The following is a 7,427-nucleotide window of genomic DNA, read 5'->3' on the forward strand; positions in this document are numbered from 1 at the left end:
GCACTGCTGCCACAGCTTCTATTCCAGTCCTATTAACATTCACATTTTAAGATCCATAATTAATGGAGCCATCGATTAATTGCCCCTATTTTCAGTTTCATCCCCATTTTTCTCCTCCGACCTCCCTTCCCCCCGCACTAGTTTCAATGAGGTTAAAAGCACAGAAATAGAAAGAGCGGGTTCTGTTGGGGACAAAGGGGAATTGCCAGAGATGGATCGGGAAGAAACTGGACTGAGTCGCACCAGTCAGGGAGGGAAGAATTTGAAAAATCCCCGCACCACCTTAAAGGGACACGTTTCTATTTGGCATCATCCCCAAAGGTTTGCCAAGCCCCCGTCCAGCAAATTGTTCGTGCAACACCGCTGACACAACTTGGATCCCAGATGAGATCTTTTCGAAAGCCTTGCTTGCTTGGAGAGCCGGGTTCGGAGATCCCGAGAGCTGCAGAGCTAAAAAGGGTCGTTTCTTTTCCTCTCACTTTTCCTGCTTTCTGCTCAAATTAGCCCCATTACCCGATGCGGCGCCCTCCCCATATATTATTGGACTACAATTCCCACCATCCATGACCATTGAACAGCATCGGGAGACCGCCACGTCAGCTGCAATAGCCCAGTTGGTTAGAGTGCGGCGCTGATAATGCCAAAGTTATGGATTTGATCCCCTATGGGTACATATTCCTGCATTGCATGGGGGTTGGACTAGATCAGGGTTTCCCAGACTTGGGTCTCCAGTTGTTGTTGTTTTGTACTACAACGCCCATCATTCCTTGCCAGCAGGACCAATGCTCAGGGATGGTGGGACTTGTAACCCAAAAGCAGCTGGAGACCCAAGTTTGGGAAACCCTGAACTAGATGACCCACGGGGTCCTTTCCAACTCTATGATTCTATTACTAGGCTGCTAGACAGTAGAGGCCATTCTTCTGTGCTTCTATTAAAGTTGCAGGAATTCTGCCCTCGTTTGCATCTGGACACCCCAACAATAAATCTCATGCCATAGGCCTGGGATAGACATCATACAGATGCTGTTGGATCCTAACTCCCCAGCAGCCCCAGTCAGCATGGGCAATAGTCAGGGATGATGGGAGATGTAGTCCAGCAACATCTGCAGGCCAGGCAGCACGTTGGCTACCCCTGCCATAGGCTATAACCCTATCTAGAAACTTATTTGATGATATTTACTTCGGAATAAACATGCGTAGGATTGCACTGCTTACTATTAATTCGTGAAAAGGGTACTTTGCACCTGTCATTCCGTTTAAGTGAGGATTGGGCCATAGACCCGTAGGAAAGCATTAGCTTTGTACGCAAAAGTTCCGTCTCTGGCATCCCCAGATATGGCTGGGACAACTTTCTGTCTGAAATCCTGGAGAGTAGCTACCGGTGCCAGTCATCTTAGACCAGGGATGGAGAGCCTATGTGGCACCCCACTTGCTTTCTTTGGTGTACTCCAATTCCCATCACCCCTGGCTATTGCTGGGGTTGATGGGAGCTGAGTCCAAGGCCCTGGGTTCCACCCCTTGATGTAGACGTGCTCTGGGGTGGCAGGGAACCATCTTCAGCTCGAGGGTCCCATTCTGTCGCAGGCAGCGTTCCAGGGGCCACAGGCTGGTGCTGGTGACGGCAGCCGTAGCTATAAGTAAAAGTGGCTCTTTTCAGTAGGCTGTTTTCGAGCCACGCAAAACCCAGAGATCGCTACCCCACGCCGCCGTCTCTCCACCAAGGCAGCCAAGAGGCACCATCGCAGCTGAAAGCAACATCCCATCATGGCCTGGGGAGAGTTCTGGAGGGCCTCATTCACCCCGGTGCCTGGGATTCCCCACTAGATTGATCAATGAATTGACTGGACACAGGGATTTCTCCTTTGTTCCCCTTCACACCATTCATAACCTTACATTTATTGGGGTTTCAATATTATGTGCCCTAGTTACAACAACAGTAGATCCCACGGAACATAGGAAAAGCATAGGCTCGCAAGGCACGGAAGGCGCTTGGATAGGTCAATTGCTCTGTTCTGTGCTTTTTCCATTGCTTAGGATATACTTTTCCCCCGAGGGGAGCCGACCATAACCCTACACTATTTCTCAGAGATCAGGTTTATACCGGTATCATGCCTCGCCTTCGACCTAGAGATGCTTGCAGGGACCAAGCACTTTCGTGCCGGCTGCAGAATTCTGCCTGACTCGAAAACCTGCGCGCTTTTACGCTGACAGAAGTGTTAGAAAAACTGCCTCCCCTCCCCACCCACCAAATTATGAAGAACAAAACGCAAGCCTGGTTCATCTGACTCTGATCTTAAAGTGGCCGGGAGCGAGAGAAGACCATCGTTCTCGCATTGGAGATGACTCTAGTTCCCTGTCTTTGGAAACAGAAAATCTAAGCACCCTTCCCGTCCCAAGACGCAAGCACTCGCTGCGTGGCAATCGGTGCTCCCGATGTCAGTCTATATGCTTTGGATCAGAAGTTTTGGTTTCCGTCGTGCGGTTCTGGTGAGATGCCAGCTCGAATTTCGAGTGGACATGGATTACGTTTCCAAACAAGAAGCGCCTTTACGCATTGCTCGTCACGAGAATGTCTGTTGTTATTACGCACATTTCAAACCGGCTTCCAGATTGCTCAGGGCAGCGGCTCCTCTCCCCCACCCCTTTTATTTTTGATTGGTTCAAGGTCATCCAATGAGGTTCGTGACTGAATGGGGATTCGAACTTCTGGCCTCCCTGCTTTAACCACTGCACTACATGGCTCTTAATTCAGAGATGTGAGTTTTATACTGCGATTTTGTGGGCGGGGCGGGGAGCGGAGCGGTGTCATAATTCTGAATGCTTCCCCGTTTCTTTAACCCTCCCTGCATTTACTAAACTAGCACATTAGTGAGTGGTCTGCCAAACCCTTCTCTTTGATGAACTAGTTACAGGTAGGTAGCCGTGTTGGTCTGACGCAGTCAAAATAAAAATAAAAAATCCTTCCATTAGCACCTTAGAGACCAACTAAGTTTGTCATAGGTATGAGCTTTCGTGTGCATGCACACTTCTTGATGAACTAGTTTTCTATTACAGGGGAGTGTTGTTTATCCTTTCCTCTCCAGGAAGGAATTAAAAAAATATAATCACCCCCCCCCCATTTGTTATCTAAAGGAGTACAGATCACAACTCAGGACCTCTAATTCACTGCCACTTTATTCTGCATAACTAGTTGAGCAGCCTAAGATCAGAGGATGACAAACAGATCCAAAACACCTCAAGCTGTAGTCAGGCTCACGCCTCTCAATGGAATTTCCAAGTAGGCCAACTCCAGATTAAGAATTCCAGCCAAATCCAGATGCACGGCATGAAGAGGGATTTCACCATTACCATCTCTACACTGTTGCAGAACCTACATTTCATCTTAAATGGAGTGATGACATTCTTTGCATTGGGCCAACACCATGCAAACTCAGGAGTTCAAAGGAATTTGTGTCTTTGCCGGAATTAATGGTTCTAGACGCCTGCCAGAATCATTGAAAACTCCTTAATAAATGCATTATTGAAAACTGGTGTCTAGCCACATTTAAAAAAAAATAAATGGTATTTGGTTAGTCTGATTCAAGAAACAAACACTTTCTGGAGAAGGAGAGAAAGAAGACCCAACTGATGCAGTTGCAAACACCTGCCAAGCAATTGATCCCACTGAAATCAATGGGTCTGGGGTATCCAAGTGGTGCCCTCCAGACAGGTGTGCCATCTTGAATAAAATAGGGGGGCAGGTAAGCCCCACCCTGCATGGTGCACACACACCATTTGGATACCGGTAGCAATCTCCACCAACTTTTGGGGTAAAGCCCCCTCAAATATTTTATTGGGCAAGGGGGCTGAAGGGACCTTGGCCCCTAGGCTCCTATGCCTCCAGATATTGCTGGATTCCAACTCCCATCATGCCTAACCACCAGCCATGCTGGTTGGGGTTGATGGGAGTTGTAGTGCACAACACTTAGAAGGCATTGAAAGTGTTAGCACACAACTCCTTGCTTAGGGATTTGCATGGGGTAAAAGGAGACAGAAAAGGGAGCCTCCAAATTTCTAAACTGTCTCATTGTCCTTTGATCTCTGCGCTGACCTTTTCTTTGATGGTAGAATGATATTCTCAGGTTGCAGCTATCTTTTTCTGTCTCCCTCACATTTTCTCTTGAACCCTCTTGGAGAGAGGTCATATTTTGATGTATCTCTGCTGGGTGCAAGGAACAAGGTGGCTCCCTTGCACCTCCCAACTTAATTAGTTAGAACTGGAACTCCTTTCTATAAAACACGTATTTTCTGTAATAAGCCTAAGTTATCATGTTTGTCCGCACCAAGTGTCTCTGTGTGCTATTGCAGCCAAGGTAAGCCCACTTTCCCCAGCAAAGGGTTCAGCTCACTTTGCAAAGTAAAACAACAGAGGGCACCACATTGGCTACCCCCATCATAGGGTTTCATCCTTATTGACACACAGAATCTGATACAGTTGGAAGGGACCATAAAAGTCATCTAGCCCAACCCCCTGCTTTAAATGCAGGATCTGCAATGCAGCAGGCAACTATGGCAGCGTTTCTCAACCGCTGTTCCGCGGCACACTAGCGATACGCTGGCTGGTGTGCCGCGACGTGCGGCGACGAGAAGGGCAATTTGCATTGTCACGTGCCTGGCGGCCGCCAATGCACAACGCTGACCCCGCCGGACGGCTTGTGAAGCCTTATTACAGGAGATTGCAAGCAACACAGCAATTGGCAAGTGTTTCTTACAGTCATAATTATAGTCAATATAGGGCGACACAGAGTTAAATTTTTTAACTTTTTTAATGGTGGTGTGCCTCGTGATTTTTTTCACGGAACAAGTGTGCTGTGGCCCAAAAAAGGTTGAGAAACACTGAACTATGGTATCCCTGACAAACAGCCACCCAGCCTCTGCTTAAAATCTTCCAGTGAAGAAGAGCTAACAAGCTGACCAGATTTAAGAGAGAAAGAAGGGGGTATTCAGGCATCAGTAGATGAACCTTTTCACAGTGTGGGGGATCAACACTTAAGCAAAGTAGAACTCTCCCTGCTTAACACTCCCAAGCCCTAAGAGGGTAGAAAACCTTCCTCAAACCCTTCAAGTTATGGCTTCAAGAATGGCTATAGGGTGATAATGTGTAACTGATCCACCACCATAAGCATTCTCAAATATGCTTCCTCTGCATTATGGATCTGGCTATTAGACATTAAGCCTCGATTCTATTCAACTTGACATGTTCACTGTTTTCTATTAGAACTAGAGGACCTGACTTCTCCACTTGCTGCAAGGGTTGGGCACTCCAGAGGTTGCTGAACTCCAACTCCCATCACCCCCAGATCTTGTAGCCAATGGCTAGGGATGATGGGAACTGCAGTCCAGCAACCTCTGAATGGCCACAAGTCCCCCACCTCTGGCTTACAGTACTTTAAGTATCAAGGATGAAGACCTTTTCAATCTCCCTCCAGCAACTTCATGATTCAACAACAACATTAGCAGTGGTTTTAGAGTAAAAAAATAAAATAGGTTCAAGTCTTCATTTTCTGCCCTCAAAACAGGTAAGTCCCTTCAGTTTTACAGACAGAGGGGCAAAAATGAGGGATAAGGAGAAATGACATCTTTCTCTCTTTCCCCTTGGCTCCCACAATAAATCTTTGAGTGAAATGCACACCCAGATGCAGACAAAAAACTCTAATCACTGGAACACACTGCATGTGCTGTATTGGGAGAATATTGCTAAAATGCAGCAGTTAACAGCCCAGTCTTGTGCTACCTTAACTCCCAAATGAGTCCTCCTGAGTTCAATGGGGCCTATTCTTGTAGAACTTCAGCCTTAGTAGAGCAAGGGAAGTAATATGGGAGAAGGACTTACAGTCAAGGGTAGGCAACTAATTATATGATTAAGAACACCCAGCTTCAGAGTGCTTCACAAGACTTGCTTCTGACTAAACAAACTTAGATCTGCATTTCAGGTGTCCCTGCAATGATTGTTCTCTAGGCCAGTAGTGGGCTACTGATAGATCTCTGGGTGATTTGAAGTAGATAAGCAAGGATTCCTCAGGGGCAATTATTTAAACAATGGCAGCAACCAAATGCTATCTCCTCCCTAAATAAACCAGCTGAAATGAAGAGGGAGAGGATTTGACTGTGGAAGGTCTGGTGCACTATTCGGTTTTGAGTCACTCAGAATCCTTTTCTGGGTTCAGAATTCTTTCAGTCTAAGGGAATGACTTTTGCACCAGGCTCCGGTGGGTTGATTTCAGGATTCTATTTTAAAGCGAAACCACAACCCAAAGCAGATCCCGCCAAGCCTGAAGTCTGCTCAGCCCTGCTCTGGACTCTGAACCTCAAGCCAGCACCCTGCCCCACCTCAGAGCTCTGCCACGGAACCCCTATATATCCTGCGCCCTCCCTCCCCCTCGCTGCTCATTGCCAAGTTAGCAAGGATGTAAGGGGAGAACAGGAGGGTTGCTTAATCAGATTGAGCCCTGAAAGGATAATTTGCCTGTTTGCGAGCATCCCAAGGTCATCAACACTGACGAAAAGAGCACACAGGAACAATAGATTCATTTGAAACAATATTTTACAGACGTTTGGCGATCAATATGAGCTGCTGTATTATGCCAGGCCAATCTGTTAATGCTCTTAATGGGCTTCTCATTCCGTTTGCACACACTATGCTAAGTCGATAGAGCAAAGTGATTGTTACAGAGACACTTGCAGAGCAGATTCCGGGGCGGAGGGAGGCAGGCGGAGGTTGAGGGAGGAACCCACCCCAGTTTTAAATTTCCAGCAGATTTTTTTTTTTTAAACTCCCCTCTCCGATCTCACAGTATGCATAGCTAGGTTTATTTGGCCAACTTTCTTTCCTTTTTCAAACTGATCCTACCTTCTCCCCTCCCCGCCCAGCGTCATTCTCGCGTTACTTTCCGGGTCCAAGGACGAGGTAGAAACTTTTTTTTTTAAAAGGTACGTGTAAAATACCCCCTTCCCCACAGAGCAAGATGTTTCAATCGAATTACCTCTTTCAATTCTTCTGCTAAACTCTACAGAGCTGCTGGCTGCTGGAGGCGGCGTCTGCTCTGCGTTTTAATCTCCACCAAGTCTGCTGAATTCTTCCCCCGCCAGATCTGACGTCCCGAGGAAGTTTTATATCTTGGTGCCTGCTGTTGCCTATACACAGCAAGCCTCTATTTACTCCTAAATAAAAGAAATACATGTATGTTGCTAATACAAACATCCGAGCGAGTCCTGTTCACTGGAGCTTTAAAGAAAGGAATGGCGAGGGGGGGGGAGAGGAGAGACAGAAGGGAACAGGGGAAGATAAAGTAGACGCTCCCTCTCTTGCATGACAAACAAAGGCAGAGATTTGTCAGAGTCCAATTTCAGCAATAAAGAGAAGTGGCGGTGGAGTGGCTGCAGATTAA

The 7,427-nt window shown here is 47.0% G+C and overlaps 1 protein-coding gene across 4 annotated transcripts in view; it reads right to left on the bottom strand.

Moving 5' to 3' along the window:
• Positions 1-7,105, bottom strand: part of HMX2 (H6 family homeobox 2) — a 27,419-nt gene extending 20,314 nt beyond the window's left edge. For all 4 annotated transcript variants that reach the window (XM_035138658.3, XM_060274810.2, XM_088670444.1 and 1 more), the window contains exon 1: positions 7,023-7,105. The gene's annotated coding sequence lies outside the window, so the exon portion shown is untranslated. The remainder of the gene's footprint in view (positions 1-7,022) is intronic.
• Between the last annotated feature and the right edge of the window lie 322 nt (positions 7,106-7,427).

Source organism: Zootoca vivipara, chromosome 5, assembly GCF_965207765.1.
Source record: "Zootoca vivipara chromosome 5, rZooViv2.hap1.1, whole genome shotgun sequence".
NCBI lineage: Eukaryota > Metazoa > Chordata > Lepidosauria > Squamata > Lacertidae > Zootoca > Zootoca vivipara.